Source organism: Jaculus jaculus, chromosome 5 (genome assembly GCF_020740685.1).
Source record: "Jaculus jaculus isolate mJacJac1 chromosome 5, mJacJac1.mat.Y.cur, whole genome shotgun sequence".
NCBI classification, from domain to species: Eukaryota; Metazoa; Chordata; class Mammalia; order Rodentia; family Dipodidae; genus Jaculus; species Jaculus jaculus.
In genome coordinates this window covers 104405310-104418194 of record NC_059106.1, presented here as the reverse complement: position 1 = coordinate 104418194, position 12885 = coordinate 104405310, and the positions used below count along the sequence as shown (strand labels likewise).

The following is a 12885-nucleotide window of genomic DNA, read 5'->3' as shown; positions in this document are numbered from 1 at the left end:
GAGACCTTATAACTGCAGATGACATGAAAGCCAAGGAAACTGAGAAGAAAATAAAATAAAACAAAGGAGAGCTCCATAGCAGAACCATAAGTAATGGAAAATTTCCTCCCATCCTCAGGAATGATTTTGTCAGGGCAACATGAACAAATAATTTTCCATGGAGCAAAATATATATATTAAGGTTTTCTGACATTTTTTAAAATCCTCAAGGGCTCAAATCTCAGAGGAACAACTTTTGAAGCCATTGCAGACAGTAGTTGATCCTAATGCTTGGTTTCCTGACAATGGCACAGTGGGTCTGGCATTGTGGGCTTGGGTGGAGAAAGAGTATGAGATGGGCTTATGTGAAGGAAGACTTCCAACGTCATCCCTCTCTGTCAGTTCTTCTCTCACACCCAGGCCCTCGTCCTGGGGGAAGAACCTTCTTCTTCCCATTAAATAGTTACTATTAGCCATGCCCACCCACCTTATCTAGGCTCAAGAAGTTGACCTTGCCCTCTTTCACTGCCCCACACCAAACAGCAACCTCTCCCTTTTTTTTAAAACATGCATTAGATAATTTTTTTTTTTCCTGAGGTAGGGTCTCACTCTAGCTCAGACTGACCTGGAATTCACTATGTAGTCTCAAGGTCACCTCAAACTCACAGTGATCCTTCTACCTCTCCCTCCTGAGTGAAGGGATTAAAGGCTTGCACCATCACAACTGGCTGCATTGGATAATTTTGCTTACCTCTTTCTGCAATGTATGACTTTTCTGATGGGATATCATATAAAGGCTGATTCCTTAGATAGGCTAACTAAGAAGGTGGTACATTTAGGGTGACTGGACCCCTGATGATAAAGAAGAGGAAAGTTTGCATTTACTAGAAATCAATGATGATCTAATTTCTTATCTCTCTTGCCTAGTTCCCAAGACCCGTTTCTCCACAAACAGCCAGGATGCCTCCTGGGAGGGGGGAGGATCTTTCATGGGATTTAAACACTGTGGTTGGTCAAGTTCAGCCTCCAGAACTTGGTGCCAGGGCTAACCTCTTCCTGAGATAGCTCATAGCACTAACCAACTAAGTGTTCCTTTGGGTCACCTGAGCTGGTAGGCAGGCTCTATGACCACTTGGGAGCTTCTAGCTGTGGGTGAGTTTTCTCTCAGCTGGGCCTGGGCTGCCTCAGCCCAGGTCCAGCCAGGAGAAACTCCTAGCCCTTCTCTACATGGGTTTCTTTAGCCCCTCCAACTCCCCACATGGCAGGAGTTTCTTAAACCTTCTTTTCTCTCTTCTCTTTCCTCAGTTTTTCTCAGGTCCTTCACATGTGATCTCTAGCCACCTGGGTGCCTTTCCTTGGCTCTGTACTTCCCTCAATAAATATAATAATTTTCCTTCTCAGTCTCATTTTTATTCAATTCTTTGATTAAAATTAGAAATGAACCTAGGGTTTGGGGTTCAAGGACTTTCTTGGACCCCTGGCACCCATTACAGTTGGAGACTCTGAAAAGGGGGCAATTTTGAGAAGGAAAATTATGATTATTATATTATAGGAGAAGATGGGAAGCATGTTTTCTTGGCTATGAGCACTACTTGGAGTATTTCTTTTGCTTCTCTCCACTTTTGGGAAAACTGGCTTGCTTTCTCTTCTTTCTGGAGGCTAAGATCACTATTTCTGGTTAAGCTGAGGGGAATGAATGGCATTGTCATTGGCCAGGCAAGCAGACAGGCCTTCTTTTGAACTGGTCACCTACCTGCCTTGGCTTCTCTGCCTGACCTGCTCCACCCTGCTGGGATTGGAGCCCTATTGAAATGTGCTATCACCTGAGGCCAAACTGGTATGGTGCCAGGCTGGGCTGTTTTGGAAAGGTGACAACTTTTGAAGGGACATGCACTTGGTTGAGTTTCTCTTACCCCCAGGTGCAATGCTGAACTCCTCCAGAGCTTGGGAGGTGATTCTGCTGAGCTGAGAGGGAGGGTCCTCATGGCCATATGGAAGACTGGAAACCAAAGACCACTAGCCTGAATATGTTCTAGGTTTCTTTTTTCCTTTTTCTATTACAAACCACTGTGCCACAAGACACATGGCTGCCTGTGGGGGAGTGGATGGATGGAGCTCTCACTCCTGCTCTGGGCTCTGCCCCTCCTGTGGCCCGGACTTCCCAGTTCAACTGGAGACTTGAGGCTCTACCTCCCAGGATCTGCCAGCCAAAGACTGTGTGTCTCTGGCCACTAAATGAGGGGGAGTCTGAAAATGCCCCAACCATGCCCTGAGCCACTTGATTGGAAAAGTTTTTTCAACAGGCCTGGGTCCCAACCACATGCCTCCTTCACCCTAAGGAGCTAAGGCATGTGGCTATGTCAACTGGGTGAGGGAGGTAATCATGCTGTCTCTCAGGAAATATAGAGACATGCCTGATGGTGCTTGCTAACTGCCATGATTTTCTCCTAAAGTGCCCTATGACAAATATATCTTTAAGTAACTGTAAAATGAACTAGGCCTGTCACTGGTTATTATCCTAGCTACCTGGGAAACTGAGACAGCAGGATCTCCAATTCCAGATTCAAATTTGTGATAGCCTGTCCCAACATTTAAAAACCATGTGACTTTAAATTGCTTGGTAAAAAATAAGTACATAGTTTTAATTTGAACTATTCCTGATATTTTCTTTTCTGTTTATTCTTTTTTAAATTATTTTTATTATTATTTATTTATTTGAGAGCTACAGACAAAGAGAAACAGGGAGATATAGAGAGAGAATGGGCGCACCAGGGCCTCCAGCCACTGAAAACTAACTCCAGATGTGTGCGCCCCCCTGTGCCTCTGGCTATTGTGTGTCCTGGGGAATCAAGCCTCCAAACTGCGGTTCTTAGGCTTCACAGGCAAGAGCTTAACCACTAAGCTATCTCTCCAGCCCATCTTCTGTTTATTCTTTAAACAAATAAGATGCTGTTTATAGACACCTTGTGATTTCTTTGTTAATCCAAATAGTCCAACAAGTCTCTCCTAAAGTTCTTGTTAGCATTTGATTTATGTCAAAGTTTTTTGGGTTTTCACTTTTCAAAGTCAGATTTAACTAAAGCCTATGGTGAGCTGAAATTTTATATGCATAAAGCTATACTTTGTTACATGGTATTGTAATGGGGTGCTAAGGGTCCAGGAAAGTCCTTGTACCCCAAACCATAAGTTCATTTCTAATTTTAATCAAAAGAAATCAGATCATCTTTGATTTCTAGCAAGTGCAAACTTTCCTGCCCTTTTTAATTTGTGGCAGTTTGATTCAGGTGTCCCCCATAAACTTAGGTGTTCTGAATGCTAGTTTCCAAGCTCATGGAAATTTGTGAATTACACCTCTAGGAGGCAGTGTATTGGTTGGAGGTGGGCTTATGGGTATTATAACCAGGTCCCCCTTGCCAGTGTTTAACACACTGTCCTGTTCCTATTGCCAACCTTATGTTGGTCAGGGGGTGATGTCCACCCTGTGCTTATGTCATCATTTTCCCTGCCATCATGGAGCTTTTCCTCAAGCTTGTAAGCCAAAATAAACAATTGTTTCCAAAAAGCTGCTCTTGGTTGGGTGATTTATGCCAGCAATGTGAACCTGACTGCAACACTAAATTGGTACCAAGGAGTGGGATTGCTGCTAGACACCTGACTGTGTGGCTTTGGCTTTTTGGAGCTGATTTTCAGGAGGAATGTGGAAGGATTTGAAACCTTGGCCTAAGAAACACCTTGCAGTGCTATAAGTACAGCTTGATGTACTATGCTGGTCAGAGTTGCAAAACCTGAATGAAGTTAAGAACTATGGACTGTGAGGTTTGGCTTATGAGGATGAGAAAGAGTTTTGCCTGGACTGGACTCAAAGCAGTTTGTGTGAGAGGCTTGCTGTTATGCCCATGTCCTGAGAACTTGTTCAGGGTTGAATTGCATAGAAATGGACTGGTATGAGTAGCAGTATATGGCACAGAAATGAAATCTTTGGGCTGAAACTTCTACTCATTCAGCTGCAATTATGTAAAGAGATTACAACCTTTGAGATTGGATCAGCTGACCTGCATTTGGACAACAGGAAAAATGTAGACTCTTTTGAAGGGGTCTGAGTGCTCAAGGAGTATCCTGGTCCTGAAAATCTACTTTATTCCACCCTGGATCAACAATTAGCACTCTACCTGGTATTATGGAGTATAAGAAATTCAGGAAAGAGAGGGTTATTGAATTTGCAACATAGTCTTGTGTTTTGGAAATGGACATGGGCAGTGTGAACCAAGTTGGATAGATGCCTGCATGGAGACCCAATGGAGCCATGAGGATGGACCATGGATTGCAGTGGAGACCCAGTGGAAATGCTAGGACTGTGAGACAGCTTCTAAAGAAAGCTGCCAGCTCCAGGTGAAATATTCCAGGACTATGAGAAGCCTAGCTGGAGGGGCTGAATTGGAACTCCAGAGACTTGTTTCTGGTTAGAATTATTGGACTTGAAGATTTGTCACTTACTAGAGTTGTTAGACTTGGAGCTACAGAGTTTGATTTTTGTACTGTTTAAATCTTATATTGGTTGACTATTTATTTGCTATTCTCAATGCCATCATTTGCAGTGTGAATGTTTATTCTGTGCCTTTATGTGTTTGGGGGGATATTTTTGGTATAATGGCTCAGTTAAAAATCTTTGGATTGTAGGGATGTTTGAACATAATTAGGGCTGATAAAAACTATGGGGACTTTTAAAGTTGGACTGAATGCATTGCATTTTACATCATGAATAGTTATCAGTTTGTGGGGATCAGGGGGGAATTTGGTGTTGTGATTCAGGTATCCCCCATAAATATAGGTGTTCCAAATGCTAGGTTCCAAGCTCATGGAGATTTGAAAATTAATGCCTCTTGGAGGCAGTGCATTGTTGGGGGCGGGTTTATGGGCGTTATAGCCAGTTTCCCCTTGCCAGGGTTTGGAACACTCTCCTACTCCTTTTGTCCACCTGATGTTATCCACAGGTGTGATGTCCACCCTCTGCTCATGCCATCATTTCCCTCTGCCATCATGGAGCTTCTCCTTGAGCCTTTAAGCCAAAATAAACCCTTTTTTTCCCACAAGCTGCTTTTGGTTGGGTGATCTTGGTCAGGTGATTTCTTCCAGCAATGCCAACTGGACTGCAACATACTTTCAGAGGTCCAGTCACCCGGGGACCCTGCATGGGGTCTGAGATAAAGGGAGTGCCATCTCTTTTTCCAGAGTCCAGCTTGCCATGACTTTAAATAGCATATAACAGTAAACAAGACCAAAAAGAAATGACAGAGCAGAGAGCTGTTTCAGTCAGGTTCACATTGCTGGTAGAAATCACCCAACCAAGAGCAGCTTGTGGGAAAAAGAGGTTTAATTTTGGCCTATAGGCTCAAGGGGAAGCTCCACGATGGCAGGGCAAAACAATGACATGAGCAGAGGGTGGACATCACCCCATGGCCAATATAAGGTGGATCATAGCAATAGGAGAGTGTGCCAAACACTGGCATGGAGAAACTGGTTATAACACCCATAAGCCTGCCCCCAACAATACACCACCTCCAGGAGGCTTTAATTTCCAGTTGCCATAATCTGGAAAACCTAATGTCCAGAACACCTAAGTTTATGGGGGACACCTGAATTAAATCACCACATTCCACCCATGGCCCCCATAAACTGATAACCATATGTGATATAAAATGCAATCCATTCATCCAACTTTAAAATTTCCCATATTTTTTATCAATTCCAATGATGTTCATACATCCCCATAGTCTAAGATCTTTTTTTGTTGTTGTTGTTTATTTATTTGAGAGCAACAGACAGAAAGAGAAAGAGAGAGAGGGAGAATAGGTGAGCCAGGGCCTCCAGTCACTGCAAATGAACTCCAGATGCATGTGCCCCCTTGTGCATCTGGCTAACGTAGGTCCTGGAGAATCAGGCTTTGAACCAAGGTCCTTAGGCTTCACAGGCAAACTGCTAAGCTATCTCCCCAGCCCCCCAAGATCTTTTTTTTTTTAATTTTATTTATTTATTTATTTGAGAGTAACAGACACAGAGAGAAAGACAGATAGAGGGAGAGAGAGAGAATGGGCGCGCCAGGGCTTCCAGCCTCTGCAAACAAACTCCAGACGCATGCGCCCCCTTGTGCCTCTGGCTAACATGGAACCTGGGGAACCGAGCCTCGAACCGGGGTCCTTAGGCTTCACAGGCAAGCGCTTAACTGCTAAGCCATCTCTCCAGCCCCCCCAAGATCTTTTAACAGAGCCATAATACCAAAAAATAACCTCAAAAAAGCCATAATGGCACAGAATAAACATTCACACTGCAAAAGGTAGCATTAGGCATCACAAAGAATATTCAGTCAATATAAGACTTAAAACAACCAGGACAAACATCAAACTCTGTAGCTTCAAGTCCAACAACTCTAGTCAATGACAAGGCTCCAAGTTCGATAACTCTAACCAGCAACAAGTATCTGGTATTCCAATTCTGCCCCTCCAGCTAGGCTATTCACAGACCTGGAAAACTTCATCGGGGCCAGCACATTTCCTTAGCAGCCATCTGGTGATCCTGGCATCTCCACTGTGTCGCCACTGCAACCCACGGTTCATCTTCATGGCCCCATGTGGTCTCCATGCAGGCAACCAGCAAACCTGCTTCACACTGCCCATGGACATTTTCAAAACACAAGACCATGTTGCAAACTCTTTCCTGCATTTAGTAAACTCCATAATACTAGGTGGGGTACTAATTTGTTAATCCGGGGGGAATAAAGCAGACTTTGAAGAATAGGGCACTACTTGAGCACTCAAGCCCCTTCAAAAGAGTCGACATTCTTCCTGTTGCCCCAACACAGGTCAGCTGGCCCAATCTCAAAGGTAGTATTCTTTCAATTTCAGCTGAATGGGCAGCAGTTCATCCAAAGATTTTTCTTTCTGTGCCATATCCCTCTGCTCACACCAGTTCATTTCTACACAAAGCAATACTACACAACTTCTCAGGACATGGGCATAACAGCAAGCTTCCCATACAAACTACTATCCCAGTCCAAGCATAGGTCTTTTTAACCCTCATAAGCCAAACTTCACAGCCCATAGTTCTTAATACATTCAGATCTTTCAACTCTGACCAGAATAGTCCATCAAACTGTACTTACAGCACTGCATCTCTTAAGCCAAGGTTTCAAATCCTTCCATATTCCTCTTGAAAATCAGCATCAAAAGGCCAAAGCCACACAGTCATGTGTCTAGCAGCAATCCCACTCCTTGGTACCAATTTACTGTTGCAGTCAGATTCACATTGCTGGTAGAAATCACCCAACCAAGAGCAGCGTGTGGGAAAAGGGGGTTTAATTTTGACTTACAGGCTCAAGGGGAAGCTCCATGATGGCAGGGGAAAATGATGACATGAGCAGAGGATAGACATCACCCCCTGGCCAATATAATGTGGGCCATGGCAACAGGAGAGTATGCCAAACACTGACATGGGGAAACTGGTTAAAACACCCATAAGCCTGCTCCCAGCAATAGACTGCCTCTAGGAGGCTTTCATTTCCAATTGCCATCAGCTGGGGAACCTAACATACAGAACACCTAAGTTTATGGAGGACACCTGAATCAAACCACCACAAGAGCTAATAATCCTAACAGTCCTTATCCTATTCTGATAGTTGTTTGTTTTCACCTAGGAAATTTATTTTACCCATTTTTAATACACAAGGTGATAGGGTCTTGTCTATGTCTAACCCAGTTAGACATCCAAATAATGTGAATTATATCTGTGTTTTGACTTAGTGACCCACCTAGAATAGGACATTGCCTGTGTCTAATGTACACTGAATTTTTAGACTAAGTGTATGTCCCTATATAAAACTTTTAGGGCTGGAGAGATGGCTTAGTGGTTAAGGCACTTGCCTGTGAAGCCTAAGGACCCAGGTTCAATTCTCCAGGTCCCACGTAAACCAGATGCACTATGGTGGCACATGCAACTGGAGTTCCTTTGCAGTGGCTAGATGCCCTGGCATGCCCATTCTCTCTCCCTCTCTCTGTCTCTAATAAATAAGTAAAAATAAAAATCTTTAAAAAAAAAAAACTTAAAACATCATTAAAAGTCTGTAAACAGCTGAAAATCTTTAATATTAGGATATGGTCAGCCTGAAAATTAGTTTTTCTTCCTTATGAAAGAAAATTAATTTTAGTCAAAATTTGGTCTTTTTAGATCTTCTATATCCTTTCTACATACACACACCTTCATCCACTTTTTCAATGTTTGTCAAAAAAGCATTTTTCACAAGCATTCTATGCTCAACATTGAAAAATTACTTCCCTGTTACTTCAACTCTCTCCTCTCAACCCACAATTAACCATCTTACTTATAAGACTATTAATAGAAATTACACCAAATTGATTAACCTTTTTATTCAATTTTTTTATTAACAACTTCCATGATTATAAAAATATCCCATGGTAATGGCCTCGCTCCACCCACTTTCCCCTTTGAAGCTGCATTCTCCATCATATCCCCTCCCCCTCTCAATCAGTGTATCTTTTATTTTTCCTGCTATTATGATGGCCTTGTGTAGGTAGTGTCAGGCACTGTGAGGTCATGAATATACAGGCCATTTAGTGTCTGGGGGGAGTATGTTATACGGAGTCCTATCCTTCCTTTGGCTTTTACATTCTTTCCACCACCTCTTCCACAATAGACCCTGAGCCTTGGAAGGTTTGATAGAGTTATTGTAGTAATGAGCATTCCTGTCACTTCTTTCCAGCACCATCATGCCTTCTGAGTCATCCCAAGGTCACTACCATCTGAAAAGAGAAGATTCTCTACCAAAAGTGAGAGTAGCATTAATATAAGGGTATGGACACTAAGAGAAGTACATACTGGACAGTTTGATAAGCATAGTATATATTTATATTTACATTTAGCCAGGCAGCAGCAGACATTACCCACCAGGACTCATGACTATCCCTGTTTTAAGTTTTCAGAATTGGGGATGCATTTGCTCCCAGGAAGCAGGCCTCCAGTCCAGTTAGAGGACAGTTGGTTTCCAAAATGACAGACATGTCACTATTGCATCTGTGGGCTCATTTGGCCTGGCTGGCCAAAACAAGGCTTGCAGTGTCCACTGTTGAGTATCTTCACAGTTGATTTTTCTCTCTCCCATTGAACTGCAAGCAGAATGACTTCTTCCAGCTTACTGTCAGCTGGTTTACATGGAGGAGGTTATCAGCTCAGGGACCTCCCTGGCCAACAACTCACTAGAAGGTATCCCATACCTGGCACTGAATATTTTCTAGCAACAATCTATGGCTCCTGAATGTTCTATTGTCCAAAAACATAGGTTCCTATATGATTTGTTTATATACTCTTAGATTTTGATTAGCCCTCCCTCCACCTTTCCTTTTCTCAATCTCTTCCCCTGACCTCACTTTGGGCCTTTTTACCCCCATTAATCTATTCTTCTACTTATATATACATTACCATCCTATTAAGTACCCCCCTCCCTTCCTTTCTCTTCCCTTTGTATCTCTTTTCTAGCTTACTGGCCTTTGCTACTGAGTTTTCTCCACAGAAGTCCAATCATCTGTAGCTAGGATTCACATATGAGAGAGACCATGAGACGCTTGGCTTTCTGGGCCTGGGTTACCTCATTTAGTATAATCCTTTCCAGATCCATCCATCCATTTTCCTGCAAATTTCATAACTGCACTTTTCTTTACTGCTGAGTAGAACTCCATTGTATAAATGTGCCACATCTTCATTATCCACTCACCAGTTGAGGGACATCTAGGCTGGTTCCATTTCCCAGCTATTATGAATTGAGCGGCAATGAACATGGTTGAGCATGTACTTCTAAGGAAATGAGATGAGTCCTTAGGATATATGCCTAGGAGTGCTATAGTTGGTTCATATGGTAGATCAATCTTTAGCTGTCTTAGGAACCTCCACATTGATTTTCACAATGGCTGGACCAGATTGCATTCCCATCAACAGTGTAGAAGGGTTCCTCTTTTTCCACATCCCTGTCAGCATTTATGGTTATTTGTTTTTATGATGGTAGCTAATCTGACAGGAGTGAGATGGAATCTGAATGCAGTTTTAATCTGATTTTGGTGTTCTCATTATCATTTAACTTTGTGAATTTTTTAATTTCCTTCTTGATTTCTTCATTAACCCATTCATCATTTAGTAGTGTATTTAGTTTCCATGATTTTGTGTATGCTCTATAGCTTTTCTTGCTATTAATTTGTAGTTTCATTCCATTGTGGTCAAATAGAATGCAAGGAATTATTTCAGTTTTCCTGTATTTGTTAAGATTTGCTTTGTGTCCTAATATATGGTCTATTTTAGAGAATGTTTCATGTGGTGCTGAAAAGAATGTATATTCTGCAGCATTTGGATGAAATGTCCTGTATATATCTGTGAGTGTTGGGCGTTGAAAGGCCAGGACGCGAGGCCTAGTGGAACTTCCTCAGCCTAGCTAAAGTTTGGCAATCTGCCTCTGGCCAGCTATGACTCTGCAAGACGCCTAATGGCCTCTGGCCTGTTACTTCTGAAATAGGAGTTGGAATTCCCGTGTGTGCACTTAGATCCAATCATTTCAAAAGTTGTGGTATACTATTGACCTTTACTTCTCTCCTCATCCTAGAATCCCCACCCTCCTTCTCAACACTATATAGGCAACTGCCTGTAACAATAAAGTGAGTTCCTGCTTCGACAAGACTCCCACTTGGTGGTGTGTTCCTGGCCATTGACACTCATTTTCCTCCTCAACCCCTAGGGAGGAACCAATGGGCCTGGTCCTTCCTCAGCACTACCTGCCAGGGAAGCCCGGCATGTTCAGTCCATTTCTTCTATGACCTCATTTATTCCAGATGCCTCTCTATTTTTTTGCTGGGATGACCTGTCAATTGATGAGAGTGGGTGCTGAAGTCACCCACTACAACTGTGTTTGGTATTGCCTGTGACCTTAGTTCTAATAGTGTTTGCTTGATGAAGTTGGGAGCCCCCATGTTAGGCACATATATGTTTAGGATTGTAATGTCCTCCTGTTGGAGGGTGCCTTTAATCAATATAAAGTGACCTTCCTTATCTTTCCTAACTAATGTTGGACTGAAGTCTACCTTGTCAGATATTAGGATAGCAACACCTGCTTGTTTTCTAGTCCCTTTGCTTGAAACACTGTTTTCCAGCCTTTCACTCTATGATAGTTCCCATCCTTTGTAGAAAGGTGGTTTCTTGGAGGCCACAAATTGAAGGATCCTGCTTTTTTTTTCCCCCAGAGGGAAAACTCTTTTAATTCCAGAGCATCCTCCCGACTCAGGTGCCCACTGCATTCTCCCTGTACCAGGGCTGGAGAGCCAGGCCAGAGCCCCATGGCGTGTGGGACAGAGAGCCCTTTAAGGCACCAGTTGGGATGGGGAGGGAATTGGTAACATGCCAGGTGGCTTTGATGGATAGGCTGTCATGGAGGGGACCAATGAGGTGTCAAACGCATGGACTGGAGGAGGCCATCCCTAAGAGGGCTTCAGGTCAATTATCAAGGGGGAAACCTGGTCCAGTAGTGTAAAACAGAAACTGAAGGCTTCGGCCAGTTCAGGGTTTGAGGCGGTCTTGGCTATGCACCCATGGGACTGGGACCAATCAGATAGGAGAATTCACCAACTGAGGGTAGAGACTTGGGTGATTGATTGAAGGAGCCCTTGACAGGATTCTGACAGAGCCAATGCCGTGCAAGCAACGCTTCTGCTGCTAGACAAGAAACAGATCTGACCTATTAGAAAGTTAGAACTAGCTCCGCCCTGGGAGTGCGCCAATCCCTTAAAAAATAAATCTGTTGCTGGGAGGAGAACGGAGCGACAGATCCAGACCCCGCGCTGGCCCGAGGTTCAATATTTCCGTTTCAGCTTTTGGAAGTCCGTAGTGTTGAGCTGTGGCTGGGGCAGCCTCCTGTAGCACTAGCAGGCCCATGCTCGCCTCGATCCGGTCCAGGTCTGGGGAGGAGGGCTGCCCATTCTCCTCGTCTGAGGAACGTGCCTCTGTCCTCTTCTCTTTGAAGGTCCACACTGGCACGGACACGGGCAGAGACTTGGCATATTGCTGGGTTGGCTGCGTCCAGGCCTGGGGCCAGCAGGAGCCTCCTCGCTCAGGCTGCCATCATCTGTGCTCTCAGGGTCTGACTCACAGAAGGGGGGAAGGTCCTGGAGGGTGGCATCCTCGTCCATCACAAAGAGTCCTCCATTATCACTGCCACCCAGCCGCTACCCAGAAGTCTCCGTCTCTGTGGGATCATCCTCATCTTCTTCGTCATCCTCCCTGGCCAGGGCTAGCCTTCGTGGAGGGCTCGGGCAGGTCTGGGTAGCTGTGGTGCTGGTGGGGGCCCTGGAGGCCTGGCAGCAGCGGCTGCCCAGTGTGCCTGGGCGATGTCATGGAGGCAGTGGCGGGCAGCTTCAGCCAGGGCCCCTCCTCTGTGGGCTGCATAAGCACAGGGCCCTGGACGTGGTGGTGGTGGTGGTGGTGGTGGTGGTGGTGGTGGTGGTGGTGGTGGTGCTGCTGCTGCTGCTGCTGCTGCTGCTGCTGCAGTCAGCAACACGAGCTCCGTACCAGTGCAAGCTTGGAAGAGCTCTGCAGCCCCCAATTTGGCCTCCCACAGTTCTTCAGGCCTTCCTGACGCCATGCGCGCCACAGAGGGGATGAGCTAGAACTGCAGGACAGCTGCGAGCCTCCTTGGAATTAGTGAGCACATCTGCTATTGGACCTCTGCCAAGGCCTGTCACGCTGCCATAAGCCAGCATGGCTGGCAGGCGCAGTGGCAGCCCTCAAAAGTCAGGATCCTGCTTTTTAACCCAGTCTGCAAACCTATGTCTTTTGTTTGGGGCACTGAGGCCATTGATATCAAGA

General features: G+C 44.6%; 1 pseudogene; it reads right to left on the bottom strand.

Moving 5' to 3' along the window:
• Positions 1-11873: 11873 nt before the first annotated feature.
• Positions 11874-12661, bottom strand: LOC101616294 (annotated as a pseudogene).
• Between the last annotated feature and the right edge of the window lie 224 nt (positions 12662-12885).